This window comes from Strongylocentrotus purpuratus, unplaced genomic scaffold, assembly GCF_000002235.5.
Source record: "Strongylocentrotus purpuratus isolate Spur 01 unplaced genomic scaffold, Spur_5.0 spur5_scaffold_16, whole genome shotgun sequence".
NCBI lineage: Eukaryota > Metazoa > Echinodermata > Echinoidea > Camarodonta > Strongylocentrotidae > Strongylocentrotus > Strongylocentrotus purpuratus.
Window position 1 is genome coordinate 26,698,348 of NW_022145601.1, and position 18,036 is coordinate 26,716,383.

An 18,036-nucleotide genomic window follows, 5' to 3' on the forward strand; every position below is an offset into this window, starting at 1 on the left:
CCAGAAAGATGTTATCACTGTGTTTAATGTGAACCCTTCTGGCACTGAGCAGACAACATGCTGTTGTGAGCCAGAAAGATGCTATCACTGTGTTTAATATGAATGTGAACCCTTCTGGCACTGAGCAGACAATATTCTGCTGTGAGCCAGAAAGATGTTACCACTGTGTTTGATGTGAACCCTTCTGGCACTGAGCAGACAATATTCTGTTGTGAGCCAGAAAGATGTTATTACTGTGTTTGATGTGAACCCTTCTGGCACTGAGCAGACAATATTCTGTTGTGAGCTGGAAAGATGTTATCACTGTGTGTAATGATATGAATGTGAACCCTTCTGGCACTGAATAGACAATATTCTGTTGCAAGCCAGAAAGATGTTGTCACTGCGTGTAATGATATGAATGTGAACCCTTCTGGAACTGAGCAGACAATATTCTGTTGTGAGTCAGAAAGATGTTATCACTGTGTTGAATGTGAACCCTTCTGGCACTGAGCAGACAATATTCTGTTGTGAGCAAGAAAGATGTTATCACTGTGTGTAATGATATGAATGTGAACCCTTCTGGCATTGAGCAGACAATATTCTGTTGTGAGCCAGAAAGATGTTATCACTGTTTGTAATGATATGAATGTGAACCCTTCTGGCACTGAGCAGACAATATTCTGTTGTGAGCCAGAAAGATGTTATCACTGTTTGTAATGATATGAATGTGAACCCTTCTGGCACTGAGCAGACAATATTCTGTTGTGAGTCAGAAAGATGTTATCACTGTGTGTAATGATATGAATGTGAACCCTTCTGGCACTGAGCAGACAATATTCTGTTGTGAGCCAGAAAGATGTTATCACTGTTTGTAATGATATGAATGTGAACCCTTCTGGCATTGAGCAGACAATATTCTGTTGTGAGCAAGAAAGATGTTATCACTGTGTGTAATGATATGAATGTGAACCCTTCTGGCATTGAGCAGACAATATTCTGTTGTGAGCCAGAAAGATGTTATCACTGTGTGTAATGATATGAATGTGAACCCTTCTGGCACTGAGCAGACAATATTCTGTTGTGAGCAAGAAAGATGTTATCACTGTGTGTAATGATATGAATGTGAACCCTTCTGGCACTGAGCAGACAATATTCTGTTGTGAGCAAGAAAGATGTTATCACTGTGTGTAATGATATGAATGTGAACCCTTCTGGCATTGAGCAGACAATATTCTGTTGTGAGCCAGAAAGATGTTATCACTGTTTGTAATGATATGAATGTGAACCCTTCTGGCACTGAGCAGACAATATTCTGTTGTGAGTCAGAAAGATGTTATCACTGTGTGTAATGATATGAATGTGAACCCTTCTGGCACTGAGCAGACAATATTCTGTTGTGAGCCAGAAAGATGTTATCACTGTCTGTAATGATATGAATGTGAACCCTTCTGGCACTGAGCAGACAATATTCTGTTGTGAGCCAGAAAGATGTTATCACTGTGTTGAATGTGAACCCTTCTGGCACTGAGCAGACAATATTCTGTTGTGAGCCAGAAAGATGTTATCACTGTCTGTAATGATATGAATGTGAACCCTTCTGGCATTGAGCAGACAATATTCAGTTGTGAGCCAGAAAGATGTTATCACTGTCTGTAATGATACGAATGTGAACCCTTCTGGCATTGAGCAGACAATATTCAGTTGTGAGCCAGAAAGATGTTATCACTGTGTTGAATGTGAACCCTTCTGGCACTGAGCAGACAATATTCTGTTGTGAGCCAGAAAGATGTTATCACTGTCTGTAATGATATGAATGTGAACCCTTCTGGCATTGAGCAGACAATATTCAGTTGTGAGCCAGAAAGATGTTATCACTGTGTTTAATGTGAACCCTTCTGGCACTGAGCAGACAACATGCTGTTGTGAGCCAGAAAGATGCTATCACTGTGTTTAATATGAATGTGAACCCTTCTGGCACTGAGCAGACAATATTCTGCTGTGAGCCAGAAAGATGTTACCACTGTGTTTGATGTGAACCCTTCTGGCACTGAGCAGACAATATTCTGTTGTGAGCCAGAAAGATGTTATTACTGTGTTTGATGTGAACCCTTCTGGCACTGAGCAGACAATATTCTATTGTGAGCCAGAAAGATGTTATCACTGTGTTTGATGTGAACCCTTCTGGCACTGAGCAGACAATATTCTGCTGTGAGCCAGAAAGATGTTATCACTGTGTTTGATGTGAACCCTTCTGGCACTGAGCAGACAATATTCTGCTGTGAGCCAGAAAGATGTTATCACTGTGTTTGATGTGAACCCTTCTGGCACTGAGCAGACAATATTCTGTTGTGAGCCAGAAAGATGTTATCACTGTGTGTAATGATATGAATGTGAACCCTTCTGGCACTGAATAGACAATATTCTGTTGCAAGCCAGAAAGATGTTGTCACTGCGTGTAATGATATGAAAGTGAACCCTTCTGAAACTGAGCAGACAATATTCTGTTGTGAGTCAGAAAGATGTTATCACTGTGTGTAATGATATGAATGTGAACCCTTCTGGCACTGAATAGACAATATTCTGTTGTGAGTCAGAAAGATGTTATCACTGTGTGTAATGATATGAATGTGAACCCTTCTGGCACTGAATAGACAATATTCTGTTGTGAGCCAGAAAGATGTTTTCACAGTCTGTAATGATATGAATGTTAACCCTTCTGGCACTGAATAGACAATATTCTGTTGTGAGTCAGAAAGATGTTATCACTGTGTTAAATGTGAACCCTTCTAGCACTAAGCAGACAATATTCTGTTGTGAGCCAGAAAGATGTTATCACTGTGTGTAATGATATGAATGTGAACCCTTCTGGCATTGAGCAGACAATATTCAGTTGTGAGCCAGAAAGATGTTATCACTGTGTTGAATGTGAACCCTTCTGGCACTGAGCAGACAATATTCTGCTGTGAGCCAGAAAGATGTTATCACTGTGTTTGATGTGAACCCTTCTGGCACTGAGCAGACAATATTCTGTTGTAAGCCAGAAAGATGTTATTACTGTATGTAATGATATGAATGTGTAGCCTTCTGGCACTAAGCAGACAATATTCTGTTGTGAGCCAGAAAGATGTTATCACTGTGTTGAATGTGAACCCTTCTGGCATTGAGCAGACAATATTCTGTTGTGAGCCAGAAAGATGTTATCACTGTGTGTAATGATATGAATGTGAACCCTTCTGGCACTGAGCAGACAATATTCTGTTGTGAGTCAGAAAGATGCTATCACTGTGTTTAATGATATGAATGTGAACCCTTCTGGCACTGAGCAGACAATATTCTGTTGTGAGCTGGAAAGATGTTATCACTGTGTGTAATGATATGAATGTGAACCCTTCTGGCACTGAATAGACAATATTCTGTTGCAAGCCAGAAAGATGTTGTCACTGCGTGTAATGATATGAATGTTAACCCTTCTGGCACTGAATAGACAATATTCTGTTGTGAGTCAGAAAGATGTTATCACTGTGTTTGATGTGAACCCTTCTGGCACTGAGCAGACAATATTCTGTTGTGAGCCAGAAAGATGTTATCACTGTCTGTAATGATATGAATGTGAACCCTTCTGGCATTGAGCAGACAATATTCAGTTGTGAGCCAGAAAGATGTTATCACTGTGTTTAATGTGAACCCTTCTGGCACTGAGCAGACAACATTCTGTTGTGAGCCAGAAAGATGCTATCACTGTGTTTAATATGAATGTGAACCCTTCTGGCACTGAGCAGACAATGTTCTGCTGTGAGCCAGAAAGATGTTATCACTGTGTTTGATGTGAACCCTTCTGGCACTGAGCAGACAATATTCTGTTGTGAGCCAGAAAGATGTTATCACTGTGTTGAATGTGAACCCTTCTGGCACTGAGCAGACAATATTCTGTTGTGAGCCAGAAAGATGTTATCACTGTCTGTAATGATATGAATGTGAACCCTTCTGGCACTGAGCAGACAATATTCAGTTGTGAGCCAGAAAGATGTTATCACTGTGTTTGATGTGAATGTGAACCCTTCTGGCACTGAGCAGACATTATTCTGTTGTGAGTCAGAAAGATGTTATCACTGTGTTTAATGTGAACCCTCTGGCACTGAGCAGACAACATTCTGTTGTGAGCCAGAAAGATGCTATCACTGTGTTTAATATGAATGTGAACCCTTCTGGCACTGAGCAGACAATATTCTGCTGTGAGCCAGAAAGATGTTATCACTGTGTTTGATGTGAACCCTTCTGGCATTGAGCAGACAATGTTCTGCTGTGAGCCAGAAAGATGTTATCACTGTGTTTGATGTGAACCCTTCTGGCACTGAGCAGACAATATTCTGTTGTGAGCCAGAAAGATGTTATCACTGTGTGTAATGATATGAATGTGAACCCTTCTGGCACTAAGCAGACAATATTCTGTTGTGAGCCAGAAAGATGTTATCACTGTGTGTAATGATATGAATGTGAACCCTTCTGGCACTGAGCAGACAATATTCTGTTGTGAGCCAGAAAGATGTTATCACTGTGTGTAATGATATGAATGTGAACCCTTCTGGCACTAAGCAGACAATATTCTGTTGTGAGTCAGAAAGATGCTATCACTGTGTTTAATGATATGAATGTGAACCCTTCTGGCACTGAGCAGACAATATTCTGTTGTGAGCCGGAAAGGTGTTATCACTGTGTGTAATGATATGAATGTGAACCCTTCTGGCACTGAATAGACAATATTCTTTTGCAAGCCAGAAAGATGTTGTCACTGCGTCTAATGATATGAATGTGAACCCTTCTGGAACTGAGCAGACAATATTCTGTTGTGAGTCAGAAAGATGTTATCACTGTGTGTAATGATATGAATGTGAACCCTTCTGGCACTGAATAGACAATATTCTGTTGTGAGTCAGAAAGATGTTATCACTGTGTGTAATGATATGAATGTGAACCCTTCTGGCACTGAATAGACAATATTCTGTTGTGAGCCAGAAAGATGTTTTCACTGTCTGTAATGATATGAATGTTAACCCTTCTGGCACTGAATAGACAATATTCTGTTGTGAGTCAGAAAGATTTTATCACTGTGTTAAATGTCAACCCTTCTAGCACTAAGCAGACAATATTCTGTTGTGAGCAAGAAAGACGTTATCACTGTGTGTAATGATATGAATGTGAACTCTTCTGGCACTAAGCAGACAATATTCTGTTGTGAGTCAGAAAGATGTTATTACTGTATGTAATGATATGAATGTGTAGCCTTCTGGCACTAAGCAGACAATATTCTGTTGTGAGCCAGAAAGATGTTATCACTGTGTTGAATGTGAACCCTTCTGGCACTGAGCAGACAATATTCTGTTGTGAGCCAGAAAGATGTTATCACTGTGTGTAATGATATGAATGTGAACCCTTCTGGCACTAAGCAGACAATATTCTGTTGTGAGTCAGAAAGATGCTATCACTGTGTTTAATGATATGAATGTGAACCCTTCTGGCACTGAGCAGACAATATTCTGTTGTGAGCTGGAAAGATGTTATCACTGTGTGTAATGATATGAATGTGAACCCTTCTGGCACTGAATAGACAATATTCTGTTGCAAGCCAGAAAGATGTTGTCACTGCGTGTAATGATATGAATGTTAACCCTTCTGGCACTGAATAGACAATATTCTGTTGTGAGTCAGAAAGATGTTATCACTGTGTTTGATGTGAACCCTTCTGGCACTGAGCAGACAATATTCTGTTGTGAGCCAGAAAGATGTTATCACTGTGTTGAATGTGAACCCTTCTGGCACTGAGCAGACAATATTCTGTTGTGAGCCAGAAAGATGTTATCACTGTCTGTAATGATATGAATGTGAACCCTTCTGGCATTGAGCAGACAATATTCAGTTGTGAGCCAGAAAGATGTTATCACTGTGTTTAATGTGAACCCCTCTGGCACTGAGCAGACAACATTCTGTTGTGAGCCAGAAAGATGCTATCACTGTGTTTAATATGAATGTGAACCCTTCTGGCATTGAGCAGACAATGTTCTGCTGTGAGCCAGAAAGATGTTATCACTGTGTTTGATGTGAACCCTTCTGGCACTGAGCAGACAATATTCTGTTGTGAGCCAGAAAGATGTTATCACTGTGTGTAATGATATGAATGTGAACCCTTCTGGCACTAAGCAGACAATATTCTGTTGTGAGCCAGAAAGATGTTATCACTGTGTGTAATGATATGAATGTGAACCCTTCTGGCACTGAGCAGACAATATTCTGTTGTGAGCCAGAAAGATGTTATCACTGTGTGTAATGATATGAATGTGAACCCTTCTGGCACTAAGCAGACAATATTCTGTTGTGAGCCAGAAAGATGTTATCACTGTGTGTAATGATATGAATGTGAACCCTTCTGGCACTGAGCAGACAATATTCTGTTGTGAGCCAGAAAGATGTTATCACTGTGTGTAATGATATGAATGTGAACCCTTCTGGCACTAAGCAGACAATATTCTGTTGTGAGTCAGAAAGATGCTATCACTGTGTTTAATGATATGAATGTGAACCCTTCTGGCACTGAGCAGACAATATTCTGTTGTGAGCCGGAAAGGTGTTATCACTGTGTGTAATGATATGAATGTGAACCCTTCTGGCACTGAATAGACAATATTCTTTTGCAAGCCAGAAAGATGTTGTCACTGCGTCTAATGATATGAATGTGAACCCTTCTGGAACTGAGCAGACAATATTCTGTTGTGAGTCAGAAAGATGTTATCACTGTGTGTAATGATATGAATGTGAACCCTTCTGGCACTGAATAGACAATATTCTGTTGTGAGTCAGAAAGATGTTATCACTGTGTGTAATGATATGAATGTGAACCCTTCTGGCACTGAATAGACAATATTCTGTTGTGAGCCAGAAAGATGTTTTCACTGTCTGTAATGATATGAATGTTAACCCTTCTGGCACTGAATAGACAATATTCTGTTGTGAGTCAGAAAGATTTTATCACTGTGTTAAATGTCAACCCTTCTAGCACTAAGCAGACAATATTCTGTTGTGAGCAAGAAAGACGTTATCACTGTGTGTAATGATATGAATGTGAACTCTTCTGGCACTAAGCAGACAATATTCTGTTGTGAGTCAGAAAGATGTTATTACTGTATGTAATGATATGAATGTGTAGCCTTCTGGCACTAAGCAGACAATATTCTGTTGTGAGCCAGAAAGATGTTATCACTGTGTTGAATGTGAACCCTTCTGGCACTGAGCAGACAATATTCTGTTGTGAGCCAGAAAGATGTTATCACTGTGTGTAATGATATGAATGTGAACCCTTCTGGCACTAAGCAGACAATATTCTGTTGTGAGTCAGAAAGATGCTATCACTGTGTTTAATGATATGAATGTGAACCCTTCTGGCACTGAGCAGACAATATTCTGTTGTGAGCTGGAAAGATGTTATCACTGTGTGTAATGATATGAATGTGAACCCTTCTGGCACTGAATAGACAATATTCTGTTGCAAGCCAGAAAGATGTTGTCACTGCGTGTAATGATATGAATGTTAACCCTTCTGGCACTGAATAGACAATATTCTGTTGTGAGTCAGAAAGATGTTATCACTGTGTTTGATGTGAACCCTTCTGGCACTGAGCAGACAATATTCTGTTGTGAGCCAGAAAGATGTTATCACTGTGTTGAATGTGAACCCTTCTGGCACTGAGCAGACAATATTCTGTTGTGAGCCAGAAAGATGTTATCACTGTCTGTAATGATATGAATGTGAACCCTTCTGGCATTGAGCAGACAATATTCAGTTGTGAGCCAGAAAGATGTTATCACTGTGTTTAATGTGAACCCCTCTGGCACTGAGCAGACAACATTCTGTTGTGAGCCAGAAAGATGCTATCACTGTGTTTAATATGAATGTGAACCCTTCTGGCATTGAGCAGACAATGTTCTGCTGTGAGCCAGAAAGATGTTATCACTGTGTTTGATGTGAACCCTTCTGGCACTGAGCAGACAATATTCTGTTGTGAGCCAGAAAGATGTTATCACTGTGTGTAATGATATGAATGTGAACCCTTCTGGCACTAAGCAGACAATATTCTGTTGTGAGCCAGAAAGATGTTATCACTGTGTGTAATGATATGAATGTGAACCCTTCTGGCACTGAGCAGACAATATTCTGTTGTGAGCCAGAAAGATGTTATCACTGTGTGTAATGATATGAATGTGAACCCTTCTGGCACTAAGCAGACAATATTCTGTTGTGAGCCGGAAAGGTGTTATCACTGTGTGTAATGATATGAATGTGAACCCTTCTGGCACTGAATAGACAATATTCTTTTGCAAGCCAGAAAGATGTTGTCACTGCGTCTAATGATATGAATGTGAACCCTTCTGGAACTGAGCAGACAATATTCTGTTGTGAGTCAGAAAGATGTTATCACTGTGTGTAATGATATGAATGTGAACCCTTCTGGCACTGAATAGACAATATTCTGTTGTGAGTCAGAAAGATTTTATCACTGTGTTAAATGTGAACCCTTCTAGCACTAAGCAGACAATATTCTGTTGTGAGCAAGAAAGACGTTATCACTGTGTGTAATGATATGAATGTGAACTCTTCTGGCATTGAGCAGACAATATTCTGTTGTGAGCCAGAAAGATGTTATCACTGTCTGTAATGATATGAATGTGAACCCTTCTGGCATTGAGCAGACAATATTCAGTTGTGAGCCAGAAAGATGTTATCACTGTGTTGAATGTGAACCCTTCTGGCACTGAGCAGACAATATTCTGTTGTGAGCCAGAAAGATGTTATCACTGTCTGTAATGATATGAATGTGAACCCTTCTGGCATTGAGCAGACAATATTCAGTTGTGAGCCAGAAAGATGTTATCACTGTGTTTGATGTGAACCCTTCTGGCATTGAGCAGACAATATTCAGTTGTGAGCCAGAAAGATGTTATCACTGTGTTTAATGTGAACCCTTCTGGCACTGAGCAGACAACATGCTGTTGTGAGCCAGAAAGATGTTATCACTGTGTGTAATGATATGAATGTGAACCCTTCTGGCATTGAGCAGACAATATTCAGTTGTGAGCCAGAAAGATGTTATCACTGTGTTTAATGTGAACCCTTCTGGCACTGAGCAGACAACATTCTGTTGTGAGCCAGAAAGATGCTATCACTGTGTTTGATGTGAACCCTTCTGGCACTGAGCAGACAATATTCTGTTGTGAGCCAGAAAGATGTTATTACTGTATGTAATGATATGAATGTGTAGCCTTCTGGCACTAAGCAGACAATATTCTGTTGTGAGCCAGAAAGATGTTATCACTGTGTTGAATGTGAACCCTTCTGGCACTGAGCAGACAATATTCTGTTGTGAGCCAGAAAGATGTTATTACTGTGTTTGATGTGAACCCTTCTGGCACTGAGCAGACAATATTCTGTTGTGAGCCAGAAAGATGTTATTACTGTATGTAATGATATGAATGTGTAGCCTTCTGGCACTAAGCAGACAATATTCTGTTGTGAGCCAGAAAGATGTTATCACTGTGTTGAATGTGAACCCTTCTGGCACTGAGCAGACAATATTCTGTTGTGAGCCAGAAAGATGTTATCACTGTGTGTAATGATATGAATGTGAACCCTTCTGGCACTAAGCAGACAATATTCTGTTGTGAGTCAGAAAGATGCTATCACTGTGTTGAATGTGAACCCTTCTGGCACTGAGCAGACAATATTCTGTTGTGAGCCAGAAAGATGTTATCACTGTGTGTAATGATATGAATGTGAACCCTTCTGGCACTGAGCAGACAATATTCTGCTGTGAGTCATAAAGATGTTATCACGTTGTTTAACGATATGAATGTGAACCCTTCTGGCACTGAGCAGACAATATTCTGCTGAGTCATAAAGATGTTATCACTGTGTTTAATGATATGAATGTGAACCCTTCTGGCATTGAGCAGACAATATTCTGTTGTGAGCCAGAAAGATGTTATGACTGCGTGTAATGATATGAATGTGAACCCTTCTGGCACTGAGCAGACAATATTCTGTTGTGAGTCAGAAAGATATTATCACTGTGTTGAATGTGAACCCTTCTGGCACTGAGCAGACAATATTCTGTTGTGAGCCAGAAAGATGTTATCACTGTGTTTAATGATATGAATGTGAACCCTTCTGGCACTGAGCAGACAATATTCTGCTGTGAGTCATAAAGATGTTATCACGTTGTTTAACGATATGAATGTGAACCCTTCTGGCACTGAGCAGACAATATTCTGCTGAGTCATAAAGATGTTATCACTGTGTTTAATGATATGAATGTGAACCCTTCTGGCATTGAGCAGACAATATTCTGTTGTGAGCCAGAAAGATGTTATGACTGCGTGTAATGATATGAATGTGAACCCTTCTGGCACTGAGCAGACAATATTCTGTTGTGAGTCAGAAAGATATTATCACTGTGTTGAATGTGAACCCTTCTGGCACTAAGCAGACAACATTCTGTTGTGAGCCAGAAAGATGTTATCACTGTGTGTAATGATATGAATGTGAACCCTTCTGGCATTGAGCAGACAATATTCTGTTGTGAGCCAGAAAGATGTTATTACTGTGTTTGATGTGAACCCTTCTGGCATTGAGCAGACAATATTCAGTTGTGAGCCAGAAAGATGTTATCACTGTGTTTGATGTGAACCCTTCTGGCACTGAGCAGACAACATTCTGTTGTGAGCCAGAAAGATGTTATCACTGTGTGTAATGTGAACCCTTCTGGCACTGAGCAGACAATATTCTGTTGTGAGCCAGAAAGATGTTATCACTGTGTGTAATGATATGAATGTGAACCCTTCTGGCACTGAGCAGACAACATTCTGTTGTGAGCCAGAAAGATGTTATCACTGTGTGTAATGATATGAATGTGAACCCTTCTGGCACTGAATAGACAATATTCTGTTGTGAGTCAGAAAGATGTTATCACTGTGTGTAATGATATGAATGTGAACCCTTCTGGCATTGAGCAGACAATATTCTGTTGTGAGCCAGAAAGATGTTATCACTGTGTGTAATGTGAACCCTTCTGGCACTGAGCAGACAATATTCTGTTGTGAGCCAGAAAGATGTTATTACTGTGTTTGATGTGAACCCTTCTGGCATTGAGCAGACAATATTCAGTTGTGAGCCAGAAAGATGTTATCACTGTGTTTGATGTGAACCCTTCTGGCACTAAGCAGACAACATTCTGTTGTGAGCCAGAAAGATGTTATCACTGTGTGTAATGTGAACCCTTCTGGCACTGAGCAGACAACATTCTGTTGTGAGCCAGAAAGATGTTATCACTGTGTGTAATGATATGAATGTGAACCCTTCTGGCACTGAGCAGACAATATTCTGTTGTGAGCCAGAAAGATGTTATCACTGTGTGTAATGATATGAATGTGAACCCTTCTGGCACTGAATAGACAATATTCTGTTGTGAGTCAGAAAGATGTTATTACTGTATGTAATGATATGAATGTGAACCCTTCTGGCACTGAGCAGACAATATTCTGTTGTGAGTCAGAAAGATGTTATCACTGTGTTTAATGATATGAATGTGAACCCTTCTGGCATTGAGCAGACAATATTCTGTTGTGAGCCAGAAAGATGTTATGACTGCGTGTAATGATATGAATGTGAACCCTTCTGGCACTGAATAGACAATATTCTGTTGCAAGCCAGAAAGATGCTATCACTGTGTTGAATGTGAACCCTTCTGGAACTGAGCAGACAATATTCTGTTGTGAGCCAGAAAGATGTTATCACTGTGTTGAATGTGAACCCTTCTGGCACCAAGCAGACAATATTCTGTTGTGAGCCAGAAAGATGTTATCACTGTGTGTAATGATATGAATGTGAACCCTTCTGGCACTGAGCAAACAATATTCTGATGTGAGTCAAAAAGATGTTATCACTGTGTTGAATGTGAACCCTTCTGGCACTAAGCAGACAATATTCTGTTGCGAGCCAGAAAGATGTTATCACTGTGTTTAATATGAATGTGAACCCTTCTGGCACTGAGCAGACAATATTCTGTTGTGAGCCAGAAAGATGTTATCACTGTGTGTAATGATATGAATGTGAACCCTTCTGGCACTGAGCAGACAATATTCTGTTGTGAGTCAGAAAGATGTTATCACTGTGTTTAATGATATGAATGTTAACCCTTCTGGCACTGAGCAGACGATAGGGACTTTTCGATTTGCACTTTCATAAGTGGACTTCGACGTATGCGGACATTTTTAAGCAGGGTTGACGAGGCACGCTGACTTTTGTTCGTTACCTTTTCGATTTTATACAACTACGACGCTTGCTTAGTAAGCGCGAAACGCCAACGAATAGCTAAAATGGCACTGTTCTCAAGAAATATGCTGAAGCAAATTAGCGTTGCATGAATAAAATGTGTTCATTTCATGAATTATTCTGCTTAGTGAGCGCAAAATTCGATCGAAAAGCTAAAGATTCAACACACCGAATTCGGTGCATGGGACTGATCTCGGAAATTATGCTGCAACAAATTGGCGATGCACAAACAAAATGTGTTCTTTTAATGAATTATTCTGCAACAATTTTGATTTAGGTGAAATTACAGACACGAAAATGTGTTAATTTAAGAGAATTCATGCTCCACCACTCTCTGCTTCTAGAATTAGGTCAATTGGGTCCATTTTGTGACTTCAGTTCGATGTTTCGTGCCTACAAAAGATAGCTTGTATCGTCACAGTTTGGGAACGACGGCAAAACAAGGGCGAACGCGTTCGAGAATTCTGCTACGAACGATGAGCTCGTCGATGCGCATGAGCACTGCTTCAATATTCTGTTGCGAGTCAGAAGGATGTTATCACTGTGTTTGATGATATGAATGTGAACCCTTCTGGCACTGAGCAGACAATATTCTGTTGTGAGCCAGAAAGATGTGATCGCTGTGTTCGTATAGTCTAGTTACCAAATTTACAAGCTCAACCGCCATTGTCTTCCGTTTGTGAGTCTATTCACAATACCTAAACAGACACACGCAGTCCGAATTGCATGTGCAGATTCTATGCACCGTCGCCATTGGTTTGGCTGAGCGGCGCCCACGCCTCCCTACTAAGCTGATCCGAAACGGGGGGGGGGGGGGGGGGGGGGGGGAGAGTATTTTCAAACTGTAATAACTTGTCATCCCTTGGGTCCAGCGAAAAAATAAGCACATGGATATAACCCCGTATATAATCCTTACGACTGGGACTACAATATCGGTCTGGGCTCCATTTCTATAAAAAAATGGCAACTTTCGGAGCTGGGATGCAAACAACATTTAAATCGCTGTTTTGACCGAGATATTTTTAGAATTCCGATATCACACCCCTTTAGAAATATAGAGGTTAATCAGCACTTTTATAGGACACCTCATTTATCGAGTATCACCTTCAGGAAAGCTGGTTTGAATCTAACTCCGGGAAGCTCCAACACCGGCGCCGCAGGCGTCGGAGCTTCGGTAAAACTCGTCGTGGGGGATTCTAAAAAAGCCGATTCGGTAACATTATTGTTAAATCTCAAAAGGGAGTACTTACAATTTTTACATCATAGGGTGCACAAATTCTCAGGGCATAATAATGATCGCTTGAATTCATAATTTGAAGAAGTCTTCGATGGGAAAAAAGGATATTCAGAGTCCTACACAAACGATTCTTCCATGTCGCAGCGTCGATTCAAAATGGCGAAGAGACAGTACGCATGCGCGGCAGAGCCGCAGAAAGTATGAATATTCATGCTATCGAGCGCAGATCGCTCGAAATTGCTGAATATGCACGACTCGAACAAACAGAGAGCCCTTCTCAACCTTTGTTCGAGTCGTGCATATTCAGCAATTTCGAGCGATCGGCGCTCGATAGCATGAATATTCATACTTTCTGCGGCTCTGCCGCGCATGCGTACTGTCTCTTCGCCATTTTGAATCGACGCTGCGACATGGAAGAATCGTTTGTGTAGGGCTCTGAATATCCTTTTTTTCTATCGAAGACTTCTTCAAATTATGAATTCAAGTGATCATTGTTATGCCCTGAGAATTTGTGCACCCTATGATGTAAAAATTGTAAGTAGAGTAAAGGAGCCCGTAATCGGCCAGCTCCAGTTTTCGGCCGATTGGTTGGATACAAGGTAAAATCACTCTAAAATACATCGCATAATAGCATAACACATATCCCACACATACCATACCATGCCAGTGTCACTGAAGAACCACATTTGCAATGGAAAATATATCCTAAAATATCACATTTTAGCGATGTAATCGCCGGTCCCGCTACCCAAATCTGAAAAATCGAGTATCTTACGCGTGTCTGTAAGAAATATGGGTACCATAAAATGAGCTTTATTTCAAGTATTTTTCAGATTTAAAGCCCGATTTTGTGCTAGTCGCAAGCTCAAAAGTATGTCATCGCATGTATTTAAATCAATGCAGCCGCACACCGCGACGTACACACGATATCTCTGTCTAATTCAGATTCCAACTTCCGATCACCGCTGTGCCCGTCTTCGGCCAGGCGAGCACCAGGGAGCTCCGGCGTGGGATACCTGCTCCGCCCGTTTGTGCTGTACATCAGCGCGGAAACGCACGGCGCGCGCGAGCGCTTCCTATTGACTTTGTACATGCGGCCGTAAACTGAAACGCTCAGCCGATAACGGGCTCCAAAACAGTGAAAATTGAAATGAATATTGTCATGGCAATTCGTGATTTTTTTCTGGGATTCTTTTTTTGTTTAAATAATAATAATATTTGCTTCATGATTTGAACAAGAAATGATAATAAATAGGAAGTAAAGAGTCCTAAAAATAGGATTTTGTCTTAAGTGGCCGAAAACGGGCTCCTTTACTCTAGACCTACTCCCTTTTCAGATTTAACAATAATGTTACCGAAACGGCTTTTTTAGAATCCCCCACGACGAGTTTTACCGAAGCTCCGATGCCTGCGGCGCCGGTGTTGGAGCTTCCCGGAGTTAGTTTGAATCTTGATTTTGTAATTTTGTGTGACCGCGCAATGCACCAAGATGCCATAGGGTATAGGCATGCGTGCAATCTCTATGGAAAGGATTTCAGCACACAACATCGGGTGCGCGAGCAGACACCCATCTCCACCTATCTCCAGGGAGCTCCGACGCCTTCGCTTCGGCGTCGGAGCTCCCTCGAGATAGGTGCCGCTGAACACTGCGAAAGAACACTAGGCCTACTCACTAGACATTCAGACATTAGACCTTAGATCTACTCCTTAGGCTGACGACAAGACTTCTTGTCAATGATTGAAAATTTATCCGTATACTACATACAAATACATACCTAGACTCTATACCAGTTCAAACTCAGACGAGTATTGCTGATTATGGAGGACCAACTTGATAATTGATGCTGTTGCTTCAGCTCCATGCATGTACTTGCACGTGGAATTGCGGTTCGATACGATCCTTGAATGAAACAACAGAACAATAAGTAGAAATCAGCGGAGGTTATAGTGTCTCCAAGACTTCAAATCAAAAAGGAAAAACAGATTAGCACCGCAGGTGCATCCGGTGTATGTTTTTAAAGCTAGCTAATGGCACCGTGCCCATATTTTTTCAACCAAATAATGGCCTAAATCATGTTAAAGCTCAAGACTTGCTCTTTACTCTCATACATAACACATGCCTAATTTTTTGTCTCGGTCTCGGTCTCGGTCTCGGTCTCGGTCTGTTTTATAATCAAACACAAATTGGCAACTCTGTACGGTGACATATTTTGTGAGGTCCCTCCAATTAAACTAAATAAAAATTTATATTTTCCCTTATCTTATACCCTGTTTTCATCAACGCAAAAGGTTGAAGTTATTTGACCTAGTTACGTGCCCCTCCAATTGTTCAAGTACCCCTAAAGTGCCCCTTTTTACATTGGAAAGTGCCCCCTCTTACATCCGATCAGTACCCCTTTTTATTTCTCATATGTGCCTGTTCGGCTGTTTCATATTCCTATAAGTGCCTCTTACTACCTCAGATAATGTTGGGCCCCTTCACTTATGATAATTTCTCCTATTCAAAATTGACAGGCGCCCATTTTACTAGGCTATACTATGTCCCTTTTGCAACTAACATCAAGTTCTGTAGAACTTTGCAGGAATTATGAATATGTCATGTATGTCCTATCTGTGAAGTTTAAACGTCAGCAGTGTCCTAATATTCAAATTATGCAAGGACATCCGTTTACTTGCTAGACTTCACTGTCAGACACTATTGAGTGACTGACTGTTTTTTTTTTAAACTGATCTGTAAAGGGTACATAAGCATTTGTCTACACCAATAACCCACATCTTGTAATATGGTCACAATTAAACTGATTGAATCTGTGCGTAGCACAAAACGTACGACCATTCGGTACAATCATGGTCTGAAAATCAGACTACTACTTACTGATTTGGTAGAACTGAAGTCGATTCGACAACCAATATTTTCCCACTTAAAGACATTTTTCAAGCCCCCCCCCCTTTTTTTTTAAAGGGAAGTCAGTGGCGGATCCAGGGGGGGGGGGTTGGGGGGTTGCAACCCCCCCCCCTTGGGCGGCCCAAAAAAAAAAAAAAAAAAAAAAAAAAGGGAAAAAAAAGAAAAAAAGAAAGAAAAAAAGAAAGAAAAAAGAACGCACGCTGGAGAGAAACCCTTTCAAGTGCAAATATTGTGAGAAGATATTCAACTCATCTGGTAACTTAACCAAACACATGATAACTCTGGATATAACTATGTATTAAACTGTTACTTGATTTAAAAAGACGTTATCATGCACTGCTTTTTATGGTCTCCATTGTGTTAATAGATGCCAGGAAAACATCACTTACGGGGTTCAAATAAACACCCCCCAAAAAATCGGCTCGCCGCTTCGCGGCTCGTGGACGATGCTCCGCATCGTCATTATTTTGGTCAACCCCCCCCCTTAGCAAAAAGCTAGATCCGCCCCTGGAAGTTCTAGGTTAGTATAGGATTTCTCGGTCACTTTCGTAAGTTGGCCACACAAATTCATTTTATGTTCATTCAATTTCGCCGATTCTGTCACCGCAGCTGTTATTTTTCGTTCAAATTCGTTTTTTAGCATTTAAATTCCTAAAACGATCATTCAAAAACATTTCATTTTCATTCGAATTAAAACGTGTTTCTTTTTCGTACAATTTTCATTCAATTTAAAGCGAAACGATTTGCGATTACGTAATAGCGTCTTCCGTGAATTCAAATTCGTTTCTTTGCATACAGTTTCACAGGTTTTGCAGACAAATTAAACATGTAAATCTTACCCAGTATGATTATATAGAACCCCGCAAGCTTAGTTGTTCCATGCTAAATCCATTTCAAATTGTATGGGTTGGTGAGCCACAAACATGTTATTTGTCCTCACTATGGGTGTATAATTATGTATACCCTCTAAATCATCACCATTTAGCAACTGAACGATCATGTGTTAAGTAGATAAAAACCTAGCCACATCAATATAGAATAAGCATGGAACTAAGCAAGAGTGTCTTTTTATGAATATGCAATGATATAAGTGCATGCAAAGTGTGTGTTTACAGACTACGGTTGTATTTATTGGAGTGGCGTACCATAATGGTGGGGGGGGGGCAGGTATCAATACTCTATACATTGATTTATTTGTAATGTTTTGTTTTGTTTTGTTTTTGATAATTTATTCGATGTTCGTAATCTCTTTGAAGCCATTTATATTTGTGTTATTATATTTAGTCTGTATTGAACATGTTAAGAACAATCTATGAGTATCAGTTCAATCACAATCATAATCACATCAAAATCTGAATCACCATCACACTGAATCGTGATCACAGTCACAATTACCATCTCAGTCACACTCGTAATCACCATCTCAATTACAATCACGATCACGCTACACAATCATTAATGAGTTTGATACATTGTATTCTCACTGCGCGCACATCTCAATAACTCATGTCATGTGGACATAAACTAAAGAATACA

General features: G+C 40.4%; 1 protein-coding gene across 1 annotated transcript in view; it reads right to left on the reverse strand.

Annotated features, from left to right (window-relative positions):
• LOC587885 (ribosome biogenesis protein BMS1 homolog) overlaps window positions 1–15,406 on the reverse strand; it is a 52,597-nt gene extending 37,191 nt beyond the window's left edge. The window contains exon 1 of the mRNA XM_030987174.1: window positions 15,371–15,406. The gene's annotated coding sequence lies outside the window, so the exon portion shown is untranslated. The remainder of the gene's footprint in view (window positions 1–15,370) is intronic.
• Window positions 15,407–18,036: the final 2,630 nt, after the last annotated feature.